Source organism: Anabas testudineus, chromosome 6 (assembly GCF_900324465.2).
Source record: "Anabas testudineus chromosome 6, fAnaTes1.2, whole genome shotgun sequence".
Lineage (NCBI taxonomy): Eukaryota > Metazoa > Chordata > Actinopteri > Anabantiformes > Anabantidae > Anabas > Anabas testudineus.
Window position 1 is genome coordinate 21021073 of NC_046615.1, and position 22081 is coordinate 21043153.

The 22081-nt window shown below is 39.1% G+C and overlaps 1 pseudogene; it reads right to left on the reverse strand.

Annotated features, from left to right (window-relative positions):
- Positions 1-6384: 6384 nt before the first annotated feature.
- Positions 6385-22081, reverse strand: part of LOC113165506 — a 56979-nt pseudogene continuing 41282 nt past the window's right edge.

Sequence of the window (22081 nt, forward strand, 5' to 3'; positions counted from 1 at the left end):
TCCCGTCTCGTGGTCTTTCAGCTACTTGGGGACAGGAAGAATCTAAACCAGCTTGACTAGTTGTTACAGCTGATGTGTTAGCGAACAGCTTTAAAGGACTTTTTGGTACCTGAGAAATCAATGCTGCTACTGTATTCACTCTCCATTAGGTTTATTCTACAAGCTGGTCTGTGTTTAGTTGCTGACTGTGGTTTTTTAAATTGACTTGTTGTAGAGAATAGTGATGAGCTCGGAAACAGCCAACACAGAGCTAAGATTTCAGAGAGCGAATTGTTGATTCTCACTTGGTTTGTTAGTACTAACATCACTTTTGCACTATAAATAATAACTTCATTGAGTGTTAATATCAATATTATTGATTGAGCGATGCTTTAAAACTGTTACTTTAAAATGTCTGATGATTTTTAGCCAGTTCATTCATTAAATTTTGTTCCAAGTTGTCTGACAAGTGTAAATTCAATATTCACACTTTTTGTAGACAGGATTTAGTTTCTTCACATGTTGAATTCAAGAGTTGGGATTCTGATTAAAAATATTCAACCAAGGAAAATATTAATCAATTGAGGTCAATTGCGAACAGCAAACAATATCAGTGAATATTATTAAGAATGAAGTCGAATGAATCCAAATGAAAAGAAAAACCCATTTTTCATTTTGCTGACAGTATTTTCGATTCACATTGACTTTGTTAAAAATATTCATTCATGCGTTTACACTGACCCGTATAAAGATTGTATAAGCTCTGAAACAGTCACATTTAGAGAAAATCCTCCACAGCACTGTCACATTTACATTCTCCACTTTGGCCTATGGAGTGTTGATGGAGCTGTACATCTGTGCAACATCCCAGACTGGACAGGCTCTGCTGGCTTGTTTCTCACTCTACGAGGACGAGCAGTGAATGCTAACTGCCCCCAGGCGCATTTTTAATGCTGAAACTCAGCGTTTTTCCTCTTTAATGTTGTTACTTCTGCATACTCAAGATGACATGCTCCCCGAAGACTAACTCATTACCTTTCTCTGTCAAACATCCGAGCTAACAGCGAGCTGACAAACTGTCCTTTGGGCTGTTTAACGCTGTCAAGATTCCAGCACACATCAGGCTTGTTTTTGCAAAACAGTCACACTGTTTCACAGAAATTCATACAATGCATCCAGCAAAAACCCATTAAACCTGTCTCTTGTTGTTTTTTTGATGACACAGGCTTTTTTGTCTTGATTAGATGATGAAATATTTCATTCTGTGTCTGCATCGTTGCATCTGAAGATTTGTTTATTATGTAATAGCCTAAGAGAAGACGGTAACAGCCCAGGAAGGCCTCTGCTTGTATAAAAATAGAACGGCAGGCACAAAACGATCTGGTTATATTTAGCAACTCCCCCCATCCCCTTCTAAGAATAGAATGTTTCATATTCATCCTAAGTTGATGCCTTGTACTTGCCAGGACTCCTCTTTGCTTGTACTTTCTGAGTGGAGAGGACAGACGCTGCTTTCTGCAAGGTTGGTGTATGTGTGTGAGCTGGCTGCAGGGTTTTTAAGGTGCGTGTCATCAAATTTTTACACACTTTTCCCTATTCCATTACTCATCACCACATACACTGCCCGTCCAAAAGAAACGTCCCCACCTGGATTTAACTAAGCAAATAGGTAAGAGCATCCCGTATGATAATTACTGCACAGATGATTATGTTTCAGCTGCCAACAAGTTATTTAACCCTAACTGATGCAGTGAGTAGTTTCTCATTTCTTAAACAACCATGTCTGAAGACACATCCTGTGGTGGGGGAAAAGATGAAATTATTGGTATGAATCAAAGAAAACATCTAAGGAGATTGATGAAATTACTAAAACTGGGTTAAGAACTGTCCAATGGAAGAAGGTCATGTGGTCTGATGAGTCCAGATTTACCCTGTTCCAGAGTGATGGGAGCATCAGGGTAAGAAGAGAGGAGGTGAAGTGATGCACCCATCATGTCTAGTGTCTACTGTACAAGCCTGTGGAGGCAGTGTTATGATCTGGGGCTGCTGCAGTTGGTCAGGTCAAGGTCCAGCAACGTTATATCTCCAAAGAATGAGGTCAGCTGACTACCTGAATATACTGAATGACCAGTTTATTCCATTAATGGAGTTTTTCTTCCCTGATGTCACAGGCATAGTCCAAGATGACAATGTCAGGATTCATTGGGCTCAAATTGTGAAAGAGTCCAGACTTTGCGCAGTAGTCCGACTTTCCCATCATCAAAACAAGATCATCGAGAAAAATTAATGTGACTCTGAACAGGAATAAATGTTGTAACATTGCAGAAGCTTATTGAAACAATGCCACGGTAAACACGTGCTGTAATCAAAGCTAAAGGCGGTTCAATTAAATATTAGAGTGTGTGACTTTCTTTGAACGGGCAGTGTATTTCAGCATGAAGGGATCTTGCAGTTGATGAGGTTATAAGGGGGAGCGAGGGAAATAAAACTGGCAGAAACAGCCGCTCAGAGACTCGAGTTGCTCCCCATATCAGCTCAAGTGATATTAGATTCATGCTGAGCTTGTTCAAATCTGCTTTATTGCTTTAGAGTCTCAGTGCTCAGTGCAGGTGATCCCTGTAGTGAGAAAAGCTGGGATGTGTAATTCCCAGTGTTGCATATTAAAAAGTAAATTTTTTGGTGTCAGATAAGATAAAGTGGGGTCTGATGGACTGAACAGCTACAAAGTGCTGCACCTCATAATAAATACACACCATAAACACTTTTAGCATTCATTACTTTCTTGGTTAATCATTAGATATTATCTATATATATCAGAAATGAGTCACAGTGCAGGTGTCCCTGCCTATGTTCACCCTCTACGGTACATCTTATTTAAGGTTGTGATCTTGCTTCATACCATTAACCCACCTAAGTTATGGCATGTGTGCGGGGGCATATAGAGCCAATTAAAGTTTCAGATTATAGCTTCAAGTGGGAGGTAACATATAATAATAATATAATAACTCAACGTGAAGTTAAAAGTAATATGCAGATCAACATAGAGAGTAGATAGCAATGACTGCTCATTAAAACCTCGGACAGGACTGGAACAGGGAAGAGAGAAGTCTACTGGCTGTAATTAGCACACTGTCACTCGTTACAAAGCAGCCCACGCTCTTCGCATGTCAGATCACTTCACAACAGGATCAACCAATGTTTTGTTTCTCTTCTGAAGAGCAGGAGACAAACAACATCCACTGAGGCGGGCCGTCTCTGACCATCGGACATTTTTAGTGGCTCTGTCACGGGACATTGGAGTGAAAGCGTATAACAACTGTGCCACATAATAAAGCAGAAGAGCCTCAGATCTAATTTAGGAGGAACACTGGACTATGAATTTACAAAGACAGGAGGCTACTCACACAACATTTCTTCTGCATCTTCTCCTAAGTGGCCAATGCAGCAAACAACTGAAAAAAATCAAATTTAGCACAGAAACAAATCACACGAAATGCTTCTGTGCACAAACCCTGTTTTTATATGGATTATAAAATGAAAGGCCTGATTTCCTGCACCATGAAGCAGACTATGCTGTGATGTTCAGATATTTCAGTGCTGGAATAAGAGTTTATTTGTTTTTCTGTCTCCCTTGACGAGCCACATGATAATGCAGCAGAAATACCATAAATTGACATTGTACAAAGATTGTCAGAAGACAATAAGGGTCTTGAGGAATCTGTCAACAATAATCTCCAGATAACTCAATGACGAAACTAGAAACTAGCTAAGTCTGCTGCTGCTGTCCAGGACTGAGAGGAGTTTGAACAGCATTCTGCTCTCAGCTACGACAAGTAGAGGGTCCAGCTCCACCCCCAGAACAGAGCCAGCCCTCCTGATCAGTTTGTTTAGTCTGTTAGTGTCTGACACCTTCAGTTACTGTCCCAGCAGACCACAGTATAGAAGATGACACTGGAACAACAGACTTAAAGAACATGTGCAGCATGGTGCTGCAGACGTTGAAGGACCTGAACCTCCTCAGTAAGTACATCCGGCTCTGAGCCTTTTCATACAGTGCTGCTGAGTTCTTGTATAGAGGGAGGGCTGACGGGATTCCCAGAAGTCCATCACCAGCTAAGCACAACTTTTTCCATCTAAGAGGAACTCTCTCCAGATGGAGGCTGAGGTTGAAGATATGTTGGAGAACACCACATAGCTGGGAGCACAAACTTTCAGCACCCTTGATTCCGTCTGGCCCTGCAGCCTTTGTGGGGTGAAGCCTATTCATCTCTCTCCCAACCTGATCTGCTAAAATGGACATCACGTGGGTGGTGGCTGCGTCATGTGGGGGAGGGACTGAGGAGCCTGTAGTGAAGCTGAAGATTGTTTACAGAGGTTTGTTATTCAGAAAACACAAAATACAGTGTTGTGCAAGTGACGTGCACACAAAAGGTCAAAGCTGTTGATGCCAAATGTCTTGACCTTTGGGAGTTCAGGCAAATGTTGCTGCTTGTGTTGTGATGGATGACAAACTAATAAGTAGTGTCTCTGAATGAAACTGTACAATAACAAATAACCATCACAGTGAAACCAAGCTGGATATATTTGCTGTGTGAAATTTCTGCCTTCAGAATCAGTCTGTTCACTGCAGGGATCAAACTACTGTTAATAATAGTAGTAATAAGTTTCAGCTTTTGAGATTTAAAAAAGTAATTTTGCCTTGTAGCTTAATCAGAACTGATCAGAAGGGATTAAAAAACTTGGAAACAGTTAAAAGTAACATTAAAAAGTTGTATATTATTACTACTTGCTAATAACTTTGCCCAGAAGTGCTCTGTGTGGATTAAAGCAGATGCAGTGAGCTTTATTTACTGCTATATGTCCAGTATAATGCTAATTTTACAGGCACTCTAGGGAAATCCTTATTGTTGACTGAATTAAAATGATTCTAAGTTTATTAGCAATGTAAATGTAAATGTAAAATAAAAACGGTCCCTGTGAAAAACAAAGTTGCAGGTCAGGTTTGTAACAGCAGCAAAATACAACATCATCTAACCTCTGAAGTGAATATTACGTTGTGAACAACTATCAGTATCCCAAACAAGGTTTGGGTGGATGGGTGGTGCAACAGCACAGGACTTTCACAGAGCAAAGTTTAAGAGTCCAGTGTCAGACAACTTGCTGTTAGTGTTATTGTTTCTAGTAACTTCATGTTTGTCACGTGACAAACGGCATGTGAATTTAAGGAATCAGCCATTTTAAAGGCTAAAAAGCGACATTTTCAGTAACTTTACTATATTTATTTAATGCCTAAACCTAACTCAGATGTCTTTATGCTTAATCGCAACCAGATTTGAGTTGTTTGCATGGTTGTAATCCAGCCATATGATGCAAGTTGTGATGCAGATGTCATGCAAAGGTAAAAAAGAAGTAGATGTTTACTAAGCCTGATCACGTTTATTTAATTTAGTGGCAAGAAAAAGTATGTGAACCTTTTGGAATTCCATGGCCTTCTGCATTTTGCAAGTTTCTACCTGTTCAATATTTTGACCTTCAATCAAGAATACCTGGCAGGTTGACAAGCCTCTTATTTTCTTTTCTTCTGAGCTTTTTTCCTGCGGTGGTTTTTCCATTGGCCCCAATTACTACATGTACTTCAGTAACTGAGGGCCACTGGGTCATGTGACCAATCCTGTTTGTATAAGTTGTTCTACAACTTAACTATCTAAGTCTGCATGTTTTACGTTTTATTCCTCACCACAGACCTCCATTGCAGTGCACAACGTTTTGAAAATGCACAAATATTCTTTAGTTGCACTAGACCATTATATGTCTATCCACTACTGAATATAGTCTCCCATCAAATAAATGACATTGCCAGGATAACTCTTTAAACGACCGACTGGCCTGGTACAGATTTGAAAATACTGAGGAGCAGAAACACTGATTTTGTTCTCAAAAATTCAGGCAAAGTGAAGCTGCACTCACCCAGGATTCTTTGGAACGGGACAGTCTGTCACCACGTTATGACAAATTAAATCTTGTAATGAACACTTATAAGGTGTAATGGTGTGAAGCACATCTATTCCAGTGTGCTGGCAGGAGATTTTATTGGCATCATCAACCATGACAGGTGTCTGTAACAAGACGAAATGTTGTTCTTGTGTTTTACAGCATCCCACCCTACACATGAACATTTAATGAGGTATTAATATCCTAATTATAGACATAATCACTAGTTATAATGATACCTTCATGTGAGGTACCAGTTGGCTCCGTGTGAACCTTAAAGGAAACCAATAAGGGACCAAAATGTTTGATATGAACATTTATTTAAAGTCTTGAATTATTACAGAAATAGTCATTTTAAATCAATGATTAGTGGTTTCCACATTTCATTAGAACAGTAAAACCTGTGCTGTCTCGTAATATCACTAACCTCAAGAACTGACAAGAACTGATTTAAACCCCAACTATTATGTATCGGTGAACAAATTGTTTTTGACTGGTTTTTTAGTGTCATTACAAGCATCATGCAAATTGAGATTCAAAATGAGGGGTAATGAAAAACAACAGCTGGGTTAAGAAATTTAGACAGATGAATTGTTACTGTTTATGATAAAACTCAGATCTGTGGTTATTTTAAACATAGCCATATGAGGCTGGAGAACATTATTCCCAGCTGAATGGTTCTGTCTCTTTTGCTGAGATCGAGACAGCCCAGTTTTTTCCTGTCCGTATCATTCTCCCTCTTATTCACATCACTTCAACCACTGAGAGAATAATGCTGACAGAGGAGTGGTTGTGCATGAATGTACCAAAACAAAACAAAACAAAACAAAACAAATCAGAGAAAAAAAGACTCTAAAGAAACATCTGAAGGCATTGCACAATTCCAAGATTGATCAGTGATATTTTTAAGGCAAAAAAGTTTTTGTTTTTTTTAAATACTCTGAAATAACACGCGAATAAAAAGAAGAAAAGATCTACACATGCAAACTCAATGCATGCCATAAAAAACATCAGGATAAAACAGGAAATTCATCACAAGCTTTCAATTAAACCACTTTGTTAATATTATAAGTAAACATCTTTCATCTTATACGTGTGAAGGTTACATATGGCCTGGCATGCTGACATGGTATCGCCTTGGCAGAGTGACATGGTTGAAACAATGAGCGGTGGGAGGCAGCGAAGTGTAAGCCAGCTTCTTTAAGGCTTGTTTGTCCACTGGTAGCGCAGGTTTTTTATCTCCGTGTCGTCGCCTGAACAATAAATGCTTTTGATTGTTACTCCTACACTAACACTGCCTCAGAGGAACAGTGATTTCACAGTATATGTTAAGACTTCATCATTAATTTTGTCTTCCTGAGGGCAAATCAGTGCATGTCAAAAACTTCTACATGCTTTAATGTGGGTACTGCAGTACATCATGGAATAATCTGGCTGTCTTGTAGCTGTATAATGTAGAAGTCATCAGAACAGAGTTTCTTAACCTCTCGTGAGGTTTTAAGACAGTTGCATGCTGACATATCTAGAATTGCTTAAAACTGCTTGTTTTTGACTGTGTTAAAGTCTTCTCCCAAACCGTGATTGTCCAATCATAGCTTATCAACCATAACTAGGACCGTCAGGCCTGTCAAGCTTTGGATTTCTCCACATATTCATGTGGCGGTCGTAAGAGAATTTAAAGAGACTGAAAAATAACAGTTTATCTAGCCTTTCCAAAACTATGAGAAAATTGTAGAAAAGTTAAATCTGCACATATTTAGCACAAATTTAACTCCCCCTTTAGGGAGATTGTTGTTTCGAAGCTGTTGTTTTACACAGTAGCTATTATATTTAACCCAGAATCCAAGTACACAGTAAGATATCAGGGCCGATGTGCACAGTCTTCAATATGTGCAAAAAATTCCCACACAGAGTAAACTTTTACTTTCCAGATGAAATTGCTGGAGTATTTATGTAGTTTGTGTTTATGTAAAATACAAAGATGAGAAAATACAAAACTCAACACATACAATGTGATTTAACAAGCCTTAAAGTGAAAGTGAAGTAGTACAATCTGCTTGTGCACAGATGGCTGCTGTTATCCGGGCAATGAGGAGGCAGAAGAGTAATAAAAGTATGTGTCTGGAATGCGTGTTTCCTATTTGTGTGATGGAAAAGATGGTTTCTTTTAGGCGAGTCATTACAAAATTGGTAAAATCATTATTTGTGTTAAAGACAGGAGCCTGTATATAAATTCACCAAACTCTCCATGACAAACACTAGTGAAACACACAAAACCCTTATTTTAATACAGCTGCCTCCACCATTTAGATCACCTGTAGACCTTCTGGTAATAACCCAAAAACCAGATTCCTATTCAAAATATATTTCAAATATTTTCTGGATCAAACTCACAAATTTCAAAGATTGTGCAGGATTGGTTCTTTCTTTCTCACAAAGTGTTTTCTACGTTCTAATGTACTGTATATGATCTATTTTGGGTCTTCCTGCAGTCGCCTCTAATAGAAGTTATGATGTACAAAAATAACAGTTTGACCTCTGGGACATTTAGATGTGGTCATACAGCAGAAATGGTTGAGAAACTCTGCTTTTAAAGGTATTGATACAACAGTAAGAACTGCCAGACCTCATCTTTGAAACCACTGTTTCTCTGAGAAAACAAGCAAGAAAGCCTTAATGCTCGCTCAACCCTAGTTGCCTCGTAGCCTTATTATGTAAGTGTACTGCATGTGTCATATACAAATAAATGTACTGATGTACAATATATACGAGAGAGCGGGTGTGAGATGAAGCTGACATCTTGTCGTGATAAATAAATGAAAGGCCCTGCCTTGTGTTTCGGGAGGAGAGTCACAGAGTCCCGGCAGTTCGCTGCAAGTCAACTCTCCAGAAAACATAGATACGTATATAAGATACAGAATATATATTTACATAAACATATAAAAAAGACTGTTCCTGTTATATCTAGTCTGATCTGGATCAGTCTGGTGTTGCTCCAGCCTGATGCCAAACTTTAGACAAGTGCTACATTGTGCAATTCAACATCCCCGCTGTTACACGGGGTCTCCCGCAATGAAACAACAATACAGAGAGTACAAGAGTACAAAATATATCAGACCACCTCTCCCCACACTAAGGGACCCTATTCAGTCAAACTGAATAACAAGCTTTTCTGGAATGAGTCTCGGCCAACATGAGGCGCTACACTTGGCAGGAAAATGTTGCTACGGCGTGTACTTGATCACTACTTTTAAACATCTTGCACACGAGACAAACACTATTATCTAACCATTCGTTTATAAAAAAATACAGGCCTGTCGTTCATGATTTAAATATGAATAACTGATGTACAAACATGAATAAGGCCTGTTAGTCATGATTTAAATATGATTACAGGCCTCAGTATAAAATCTAATATGTATCAGCAATAAGGAAGCAGCATTATCCATACAGTATATTGACCAATACACAAAAAAGGCAAAAATATTTTAAATTGTACAGTGTATAAATGTCTAAGAAAATGTTTTACATGCAGTTTCTACATAGACATATTAATTAATCGTCAGCCAAAAAGTATATGATGATTTTGAGGCGTGAGTTTAGAAAATGTTGTAAACCTTCTTTAGGAATTTCTTGACTGAATAGGGCCCAAAATAATATTGATGAGATCTACACATCGTACTACATAGATACAGAGTAAAATGTATAAACACTGTTCACACATTACATAAGTTGGACGGGGCTTCTGGATACGGTGGCTGTAGCTTATCTGATAGGAAATGATTTGTGCTTTTCTCAAAGTCACACTGTAAAGTTGTTATGTACACATTGCTGGGCAAAACAGCAGGAGTGAATTTGAGTTTCACCCCGAAACATGGCTAAAAGTGACAGTGCAATTACCTGTTTTGGGTTTGAGTATCTGAATTTAGGTTTTGAGTATTAGTAGAAACTTTGTTTTGTATTTGATCATCAAATACTGTAAAGTTTACAGTTTGCTTCTTTGCAGAGGACAGCAGCTGTGTAAGTTTGGATTCATAGATGTTTTGAAAATCTTCCATGAGAACCTTTTTGTGTATAAACAAAGTTACCTGCAAAAAGCCTTTCACCATATTTTGGTGAAAAAAGATGTTGGATGTTGAATATTCTGAGCGTGTCGATGGAGAAATTGATTATGCTGCAGGATACACTTCTATCATTTTGGTTTCCATACTTGACTGCATTGCCATTTCTTCACCTTGTTATTCAGTCAGTCTGTATTAGAGGTTTGAGAGAGCGAGTTAATTTACCGTAGCCTATCTGTAGTGACTGATGAATCATTTGATTACATTTCTCAACACTAGGTTTTACACTAAACGACTACATAATGTAAGTATGTGACATTTAGATTTTCAACCAAAATCAAATAAGTGACAAATTAACAGATAAAAACAACAATATATCAACATGTAAAATAACTGTTTATCATGTATTAACAGTACTTTAATGTTTGTCATCAAATAAATAAGTTAGAAATTGGCCTTTTGATCATCATCATCTATTTACCTCACTAGTCTGTCACCAGTTTGTGGACTGTCCCACAGGAAGGGGAGGTTCATGTTTGATTCTGCTAACACAAATCTGATGGGCTCAGTTGTTTTCCTATATTATACCTATTTAACTGAACGAAATCTAATGAATCTATGAAATGAATCTAAACTGACAACAGCTGTCGTTGAATGGTTTGTATTCATTTAAGAAAATTGTTAGCTAGATGCTACTAAACCATTGGGGTTATTGACTGGAACTAAAACTGTTCCCACGGTCTCTAGCTGTTCAAATTAAATCATCTTTGCATTTTAGTCTGTTGGTTAACTGATTAGTGTGCACATATTCACAGTGTGTTGCTACCACAAAGGTGCGAGTCACCTGATCTGATAGCAACCAAAGTGCTATAATTCTCAACCTACAGTTTGGCAAATATTTTGAGAATACTCAGTGAGAAAGGTAAAACTGTGAACTCTACAGACTTGGCAAAAAGTACTGACACACCAACACTTCGTTATTTCAACAACATTTTTTGGCAATACTAAACAAAGTGAGAGGTAGAGAGACGTAAAACAAAGCAAATGCTTCTAAAGTACAATGTTATTCCATGGAAATAAAGAGACTGTAAAACGTAACACACAGTCAGGTTCGGTAGTGAGATGTGTGTTTTTGACTTCTGGGCTTGGAGATCCACATTTCCAGAACCCACAGAGGACACAGTGCCTGTGAATGTTATCTGACAAAAGAGTAAGGCTGGTTCAAGTCCCTGCTGCATTTGATTTGACCAGACTCCCAGGGAGCACAGCTTCCTTTCGAGTCAAGGCAGGTGGACGGAGCAGAAAGTAGGAGCGTGGGAAGATTTCAGGCAGGTGATGGGTTTGTTCTTAATGGAACATGGCAGTAGTGGTGGTGAGGTGGTGGTGGGGGTGGGAGGGACAAGCCCTGAGTGCAGGACAACAGTGCATGCTTCTCTTTAACTAGCACATGCTCCACTTATTAAAAAACACATACACACACTCCGTAATGAAGAATGTGGCACCACAGCCTAAACATTTCTGTACAAAGTCCCAACCTTCAGTTTCTGCAGCTGAAAACAAGGAAATAGGAAAAGGTTTTCACATTTACTGGTATAAATTTCCTCCTGAAAAATTTCTCCACTCTATTCCTCAATATTGTAAACATTTATATATTGAGACACATGGTTTTGTGAAACACTCAGGAAGTGAAGATAGAAATAGCAAACAGATGAACAGTGTTTCAAAGTTTAGACCATTTCAGTCATACAGCTGCGAGTGGTCAGTATCTGTCCTGTTCACTCCTTCTGGTGCAGTTAGGTTATCTCAGATCCCCCACCACGACCCTTCAAAACTCACACCTTCATCCACTGAGAAGTGGAAACGTCCCACATGGGGTTATCTGCATCATTGCTCACGCCAAACGTTCTCCAAAGTGCAACATGAGAGAGCGGGCGAGGTTTGCCGTGTGCTCAAAAGCTTCCAGTGAAGAGTAGGAAGAAGAAGAAGCGGAGAAGAAGAGAGCAGAGGCCAGGAGAGTCACCCGGCCAGTGTTGGAGCGAGGACTCAGCCTTTAGATTCGGCTTACTCGTCTGGCAAAGAGGGGGTGGACAGCTGGTGGTGGACAGGGGGTGTAAGGGGGTGGCAAGGGTCCGGGTTTGATTCCTCGGGTTCTCATGTAGGACAAGAACTGGTCTGGTATTTCGGCAAGCACTTCTTTAGCAAGACGAGCCATACTGAGGATGTGGTTTCCTCGCCGATCAATGTAGTCTCGGAAAGGAACGAACTGAGGAGAGGAAACAAGGAAAACAAAGGAGAAGAAACCAGGAGGGGAGAGGAGAGGAGACAAGAGCATGGGAGAAAACAAAAACCGAGGACATGGTTATATATCAGATAAGAGAAAGTGAAAGAGAAGAACAGAATAAAAAGGGAAAAGGTGGGTAAAGTTTAGAAAAGGGAGACAGCAGGACAGAGATAGAAAAATGGCTGAGAACAAGAGCAGACTAGAGGGTCAAGCACCGTGACCTTTTCCCATTGATCATAAAGCTGAGGAAAACAGCCCCACTAACATGTCTCTGGGACTAATCTGTACCTGAACAATGTCCCTCTCGGCATATCTTCCTTGGGATGAGATCCTCTCCTCGTCCCCGTCGAGCTCAATCATTTCTGAGGAGAGAAGCACATCAGTCATGCCCTCTCAGGAGACTCAAACCACCATGTCAAAGCTACCATGTCAAAGTCGGTGTAATCATGCCAAACGCGGCATGACTACACAGACTTTGCGCCGCTAAGCTTGAAGCCATTGGGCTGCAAGTCGCCCACAACTGTGCACATAGGGGGGAAACATGCTGGAGTATGTGTAAGCAAAGCCAGTGATGTGCACCACAGGGACATCATGCAACTGTGCACACTGACTTCATAAGCGTGATAATGATAAGTCTCATTGACTTTGCAGGCTAATTGCTCATCGTGAGTTAACTTGTTTTTACAGGGGGCTGCTCTGTAAATTGTAAACATGAATGGAAGAAGCACACAGGAACAAAGGAAGGAGATAAAAAATGTGGCTGTCGTCCATTAAAATAAAGCACAAAGGAGAACTTTCTCATCCACTTAACCTTTAATTCAGTGGGCGAGAGGAGGAAAAATGAATTGGAAGGCGAATGGAGGAGGGAAGAAAAGAAGAGCTGCACGAGGAAGGGGTGAACTATGTGGAAGGTGAGATAGGAAGCAGAATTCATTTGAAGGATTACTGCATGCAAATAAACACAGAAGCACACCCATGCACACATGATCCTCCCCCTGCTTACCGTCAAATTCTGCTGGTCCAACCCCAACTATTATAATTGACATGGGCAGAGATGCGGCCTGTAGTGGAGAGTGGAGAGAGACAGAATAAGCACATCAAAGATGTGAAAGAACAGGCGTTCATTCTTTTCATGATTCACTATCTAAAACGCTGCAGGCTGTCAGTGAAATACCCTCACAAATTACAAACTATAACTTAACACTCCATAGAAAGGAAGCTTAATAGAAAAATTTAATGACATTGTGAAGACAGACAGGCTTCGTCCAGTTCCATCTCTCCTCTGCAGCCTGTTTCATAAACGCTCTCGTCTGGCCAATTCTGGAGTTTCTAATTTCATGCACCTACAACTTTGTCTAAATCGCACAAAGCTTGACAGCTTAAAAATGACTCCCATTTACATCTTCCTCTGCCCTGAGCTATAGCTGAACTGCCGCCCTGCATCGCAATATTGTTTATTAAATCTTAGCCGAGTGGGACAGCAAAGTACAGTTCGAGTGATGAATGATGAATGAAGGTTTTTCAGTGTTTCATAACTTCTTGTGGTTATTAGATGGACGCCCAAATTGCCTGAGATATGAGGGGGCACGGATCCTCCGCAGGCCAGTAAATAATTACTCTCGAATCTTACTTTACAATAACATTACACCACGTGGGGGCATGGGGGAGGAGAGGGAGGGTGAATGGGATGGTGAGGGTTGCGATGCAGAGCAGCGAGCACAGACGAATGAGGCTCCAAATATGTGAGCTCACCCAAAATCGTTACACGCATTAACTCTGATCACTCTAATTAGAAAGCTGAGTTATTAGAGCTGAACGTGGAGGGATTGTTGGCGCAAGTGAAGGTGGAGGGAGGGGTAGAGCAGGCTGACCCTGCTTTTTCCTCACTCCCTCATTAGTGAAGATGAAAGAAGGGGAAGCGTTAAAAGAGGAAGAGAGCGCCTGGGCAGCTTCATATCCCCCCTTTCATTTTGTTTTGTTTGCTGGTTTATTAGGATCTCAGTTATTGACTTAATCATAGGAGGACCTCCCGGGGTCCTCACATGGATTAGTCCAGGGATGGAGGACGTAATCTCCATTTGTTAACTTTCTTTACAAAGTCTCCTGTTATAACAACAAAGTTTAAATAATAAAACACGCACTGATGATGAATGTTTAAATGGGATGTGGTTATATATATATGGCACAGACTGGTTGGCACCTTAATCTCGTTGTACGATGTTGCAATGACAATAAAGTTTATCTTTATCTTTATCTTTATCTTGGTACTGTACATTGACTATGGATTCCTTGGTCTGTGCCATGTCCGTGATCACGCCGTCGGAGATGATGAGCAGGATGAAGTACTGCGAGCCGTCAGTCACTGCTGACGCATACCTGTCAAGCAGAAAGATGAGAGGTCAGATGTCAAATGAGCACAAAGGAAGAACAAAAGCCAGCACCCTTCCATCACCAAGACACGTTTGACTTGAACATTTTATCATTTTAGAGAATGTGAGGCTGCTTTTCTGATGCTGGTCATTAGCTTGTCAATTAGCACAACTTCCACACAGCCACTGGAGTTCAGGAGCTTTGGGATTTATAACTTTTTAAATGCACTCGGCCCAGTAATGATGATTTAAAACGGGTGTTGGGGGTAGTACATCAGGGTCTAATACTATATCCAAATACTGTTGCTGGGTTTTGGTATTTAATAACACTTGGCAGGGTCCTTTTTCTCTTTCCCCTTCTTTAAGCAACTTTTTCACCAGACAAAACAAAAAAAGCTTTGATTTGGACCTTTTTTACATCTGTTTCAGTCAAGTCCACCAATGTTATGGAAGTACGACATTAGGGAGATGAAATAAAATTCCTCTACATTCATTTAAATTTACATACGACACATATTAAATACAACAGTTGAGCAACAGAGAGCGCAGATTGAGGCAGGTATTACGACAGTGAAGTGGACCTTTTATGCCCCCTTGTCTCAAACCCCATTAGTTCCTCCTGCAATTACTATTATTACGCAATATCCCACAGTAGACCACAGAGACCAATAAAAGCAATCTTAGCGTACTGAAGATCAATACTCCAATAAAAGTGTGTTATTGCTTTGTAAAAAATGTAGGTCATGTAAAATCACTTCTTACATGTTTCTAGCTCTTGTAATATTTAACTTCATAATGTGACATTGTTATATTTATCTTTTGTGTGTTTTTTATTGCATTAGCTCTCTTAACCTAGGTGAAAACTGGTAAAAATGCATAGTTAATGTGTAAATAATACACACGCAGCAGTGTATACTGCACATACTGTACTGTAAATACTTTATAAAGCTTTAATATTCACACTTTTATCAGTTTTCTGTTATATACATATCAGGGTCAAATGTTTAAAGTGAAGTTACAGAACAATATTTTGAGAATACCCATTGAACAACACAGTTACACACGTTCATGTGACTTGATGTCACTATTTTAGTGATGTCTTCTTGGGTTTTTAGTCGGATGCTCTGCAGAAATGAGCTCTGAACAATGCAGCTATTCTCAGGCTGAGTGGGCGGACAGCGCTTGGAGAAAGTGATGGGATTTGAAAGCCAATGATGAAAGGTGGGAAAAGTGCTTGTTACAGTCAGGCTTGAGGATCATGAGACAAGATCTGGGGTAGGGAATGCCAACTGAAATCAAACAATACTATACTACAAAATGATGCACTACTTTTTTCAGTGGTTATTAATGTAAATTGGGGAAGTGCTGCTGACAATTTCTGTTAATATCTACTAAATGTGTGCGTTAATTGTTACACATGTTTAAAAACTGCACTTGTGGGCCTGTTAATCTGTTTGGGTCTTTTTAATACTTGTTCCTATATGAATTCATTTATTTATAAAACTGTGGGAGGTGTGACATGCAATATTATTTATAGCACAGTTTTCATAACTGAGCTTGGGGAGTTAATGTTTGTTTTTATATTTCCATGGTGCGTTCTCCTGCACCTAAAGGTAGAGCATCAGGGTGGTTATCTCCAGTTATCACCATTTTACATCCTCCCCTTGTTTCATAAAATGGCTATAAAGCAGCCCACATCCACGGATGGAATTTCACTAAACCTGATGGATCTTGCAGAAATATACATTTCATGGTTACATTCCACACACTACATTTTTCACATCCCTTGCAGTGATTACAGTGGGCCTACCTGGCCACATGGTTAATAACAGGGGAGAAGTGGGTTGGTCCGTAGAGACGCACAGATTTGAGACTCTGGTAATAAGCCTCCATCACCCCTTCAATGCCGTTGCAGTATGGATTCTGTGGATTACCATTCTGCAGAAAAACAATAAGTAAAGAATAACATCAAATCAGTTTCAAAAATTGTGCATTGCAAATTTTCTGTTATTTCACTATTATTTCTTATTGTTCTTGAATCAGGGAACAATATTCTTTGCTGCAACATAACTCGCATTTGTTGCTGAGTGATTGTAAAGAGTAACAAAAGGCTTGATGAGTTTTTTTTTTAGGTCTAAATAAACAGAAGATAACATTAGTTTTCTATTTTTGGGATGGTGTTGTCGCACTAACAAAACCTTCTTGCTTCAGGTATTTACTGCCTAACAGTTTATATGCAGTGTCACCTTCATTGATTTAATGTCACCCAGCCATTATTTTGAAAATTGTGTTAAATATACTGAAGGACAATTAGATTAACCTTTACCGCTATGATTCAAAGTTACAGAGTCAGAGATGGAACTAGAAGGAATAAAAGGCCACACTAAAGAAAGATAATAAAGCAATGGTAGATTTCACATCCTATTATAGAAAAAAAGCTATGATGAAATTAGATTTCATTTTCAAAACTGGTATGGTTTGGCATCAAAAAATAGCCACCCATGGGCCACACATCAATAATATGCCATTATTAGCAAAAACAGTACCTAGTGCAAGTTACAAGCCCCTAAGGATGTACAATCCAATCGTACATTAAAAATATTACAACACATGTATTTTATGGAGATGTCGACAGCTTATTTCTAATGTTGCAATTCAGTAAAGAATATCCTGAGGCAAGCCATTTCCCATTTTCACTGAAAGATTGATGCCAGGAGAGGAGTGCAGCTCATCTTCAGAGATGTTGTAAGGAGACGTAATGAGAATTTGTCAATGAGAAGTTCATCTATGAGCTTTTAATGCTAGTTCTTGTTTCATGATATTAAGGTAAGAACCACAGTTGTGGGAGTGTTTTGTATGTATGTGTCCATTAAAAAGACTAAAACTGATGTCTGGTTGACTGGGTTTAATATATGCAAAAGAAACTCATAAAAAAACAACACAATACATTATTTAAACTACCCATATGTTCTGGGCTTTCTAATTATCTATTAAAAAAAACATCTTGTGTGACTCTGCTTTGTTGCCCATGAGTACGAACTGTGCACATACGACTCCTTTGCTCTGCAAATCGAGCTTATATAATTACATCGGATTCAGTGGTGGCCGTTTTGCACTACAGTTACACAGCTGCAGTCTCTCTTCTTTAAGAGCTCACGAAGTTAAGTCCTTAATGGTAAGATTAATACACATGTGCATGTCTCAGGGTTTGCCGCCTGTGGGGAGGCTGTTAGCCAATGCTGAACAGTTGTAATGACTGTAAACGCCTCTGGAGCAACATCTGTAAGTAAACAGTAGAGCATGGAGAAGATTATTGGTGGCTGAGGCGTGGTTGGGACGTCTACAGATCCATACAGTGAAATGGTGGATGAAGGGGAGATGCATGGATGAATGAGGCTAGTGTTGCATGAGAGACACAGGTAAATCAGAGGCAAGTCCAATTTTAATAAAGACATTAAACCACACTAATTGCAATTCAACTGAATAACTAGTATCAAATAAAAGTATCACTTCAGTGGGATTTTGATTATAAATGATAAATTGGTCTCTTTGCACAGCCAACATGGCTTCCTTCCAGCTAAAAACTAAACAGCTCATTTGGCTTCTATCACTACAGTGTGCGCAGGCTGGTTGGCTGAACGTGTTCATGTTTTTGGACAGCAGCAGCATTCACCACCCACCAATAAACTGTTGCCTTCAATTGGTCATCAGTCTATGAAAGTGCCTGGTTACATGCTGTGTGTTTTTAGTTTACTGTTTCAGAGTTTCTTCAAAGTTCTAGTTTAATTTCATGTTTACTCTTATTTTGAGAAGCATGAAAGTTGTCTGTGCGCTCACCGTTACAGACAGGCTCCTTCAGCTGGCATGAAAGCCATTAAAAGATTTAGTCTCGGTGTTGTATTCACTAGCAGTTTCAAAGCAAAACAAACTGGAATTAGTTTTTATACTTTGAGTCCTAATCTTAATGTTGTTTCACATTTCACAGGAGCCCTGCTTCAAGTCACAGAGGAAATTAAGATTTCCTTCAGTTAAACCTTTTGTCTGTTTTTTGCTGAAGACAATAAATATATTAAATATAATTCATATATTATCCTAAACTAATATATTATATGATATTATATTAATATATTATCTTATATTAGGAAGAATATTTTTCACATTTTGCTCTTTAATTATTTAAAATAATGTAAATTGCACTGTGTGCAGTTGTGTGTCACTGTAAAGCACAGGATCACAATTTTAATGTGATGTGTCTAATTTACTTCGGGATATAAAACAGATTAACTGCTGAAAACACAGGAAAAAAATATTTATTTCCTTTTATATGTTTGTTAAAGGGTTGAAAATAACTAACAGATAAGCTGCTCTCCCTGCTGTGTGTCTACTGCAATAAAACCATTGTTTGCCCAAAGGTTACCTGTTTGTGCTTAGACTGCCATAGAATTCAGTAAAGATAATTTTTGTGATTAAAAATTGATTGTATGCATTAAAAAGAAGGCCTAGTAAAGAAAGACAGTCTTCTCTCTTGCTTTGTTTGCCATTGTCATATTATTAGTGTTCATACAGGATGGACCTATGCATAAGAAGATGGAGGGGTAAATATTTAGAAGACTGGTAGAGGGAAGTTTTAGAAGGTGCAAATGATGGTATAAAGTCATTTCCTCACCAGGGCAAACTCGTGGGACACTCTTCCATCTGGGGGAAGCTTGGCACCAAAGCCCAGTGCAGGAAACATCTTGTCGCTGTCGTAGTCCTGGATGATTTCTCCAACAGCCCGCAGCGCCATGGCGTAGTCATTCAGCTGGTACGGGCTCATGTAATGGAGCGAGGTGGGCTGGGAAGGATTGCCTGGAACCCGAATAGTTCAACACAATAAAACACACATCAGCATCAAACTGTAATTATGCCTGCTCCCCCTGGGCTGTGAGTCATATTAAAATAAAAAGGAGGGGAGTGGGTGGAAGGGGGTTAAAATGCAGACTGGAGTTTTAGTTACACAAACATTTCTCTGAGGCACAGCTGCACTGGAGGGAGAAATTACTTCTTTGCTTGCCTTAAAACTCAGCAGTTAGTGTGAAGAACCCCACATTTTGTAGTTTAACTATAACGAGCATGAAGCCATTATTGTAAGAATTTAGCTACCACACTAATAAGATGAGTCTCAGTGACCTCCTGACCCTCTAAGATCTTTTTTCCCCTGGTGTAGTCACCTAATTGAAGAAACACTTTATTTTTCTTCTCTTAACAGTTAAAATATGCCCAAGAAATAATAAAAATGGTTAAAAGAACTTGACATTTATGGCTTTCATTTGTGACATCGACAGAGAAATGGGAACAGATAAAAATAAACACATGAAGGTAAATTTTAAATCTGCGACCACAATAGTAACAGTAAAGGACAAAGAGCGGTGTTCTACATTTCTTACTGTCATTAAACATCAAGCAAAGACCCAAAAAGGAACAGTGCTTTGGTCGGTATCAATATATTAAAGCCTGAGTGCACGATGCACTCTTGACCAAACCAACTAGTTCATTAGTTCTCATCAACCTTTACAAATAGCTCACAAACGTACAGTATATGATTATTAAAAAGTGTCTGGGTGGTGTGTCTTTTAGGAAAGGTTACTGAAACAGGAATAAATAGTGCAGCTGCTGGTGACTAATTTGAGCTGCAGATGAATATATCTTGGTGTGCTAATAAGTGAAACACAGTGTGTGATGATTCAAAATAAACTACAGTAATCTATGGTAAGATTAGAGCTCTGTTGTTCAGAGTAACTTGATTCAGTATACTGGACCTGACATACATATAATACTTAATAGTTTATTAACAGCTTTATCTTCATCTTTTAATATGCAATGAAAATAAAATAAAACATGCACACGCAGTTAAGACCTTCAGTACCTTACCAACAAAACAACAACAGTACTAATATGCATAATATCTCCATTGTTTCAGCCATTCTGGAATGTGGGAAACTAATTTAATGGCAGAAATGAAGGCATCCATTAGTCCTGTCACACAATAATGTCTCCAGAGTTGTCAGTTGTCTAGTGTATTAACGTACTGAATCATCTCTTACGAAAATGAGAACATCACTCATGAGAACATGTGACAAAGGGAGCTTCTCATTACCTGATGTCACATTTTCTCACTCCTCCTAGTGACCTGGAAATCATTCCAGTATGGTATTATGAAAGATAGAAAGATTCCTTAATGTTTTTTGGAGGAGGAAGGCTTGAGAAGTGAGGACGCAACAAACATGTGCTTCACAAACTTTTTATTGGACCCCTTCGTTAGGGTTCTGTGTGTGTTATCTGTGATTTGATAACGTGAGAGAGATTAAAGCACCCAATGATTATTTTTTTAACAGAATCGCTCTTTTGTTTTTTTGGCTCTATCATTGACACTGACAAATGTACAACAGCATAACTTTAGTGTTTCATAAACTTTCCCATCATGTGGGAAACAAACGTGGGAGTAAATACTTTCTATCTACAGTCGGAGACAAACTGTACAAATTGCGGTGAATAAAAACATAAAAGTTGAGCTCAACTCTTATGTTAGAACATTAGATCATGTTTAAATCACTGTTGAAATGACTTTCAGCCGCTTTGTCCTTTTTGCCTCTAGTTGAGTAAAAGAGGCGATAAGTCATCATAATAAGTAAATTAAAATTGACAGATAAGTATTCACATCAAATAACATCTGAACGTTAACCACCAAAGTTTAATCTTTTTGATACACTTAAGGGACTTTATTGATAACAGCAAAGCTGTAAAGCACTTACCATTTGATGCTGTGAAATCAATTGCCACTGTGAAATTAATCTGAGTCCTACAAGAGAAAATAAATCATGTAAAGAGTTATGTGGACTCATCAATCATGCTAGATTATACCACAGCATGTTTCAAAGCATGCAGCAGCGAGCAATTAAGCAGTGGGTTATCGGCAGCTGTCTGTCTTAATATTGGAGCACAGAGATAAACACAGAGCACGGATCATCTCAGCTGAGCCTCCACAGTGGCAACACCACAACTGCAACTGGACTTAATGACGGGAACAATGCTGGTGTTTTGTATCTTCAGAATCATTTGCTGCCATTCATTCTGAACTTACCCCCCTCGGATGTAATCCAGGAAAGAGAGCTCAGTGTCAACCAGGCAGGACAGGAGGGTCACCTGTGTAGGAATCAGACAACAGTCACTTTTACAGTATGAGCTATGAGCTAACAATTACCCAAATAGCAGTGAGTTGGATGGGGAGGCAGTAAATAAGAGACTGAGAGAGTTTTTTCTCTCCACAGTCGCCTAGTGCTCAACTGGGATTGCTAGGTTTCCTATTTAATTCTGTTTCCAGTTATATTTTGACACTGTGAAGTGCCTTCAGATGACTTCTC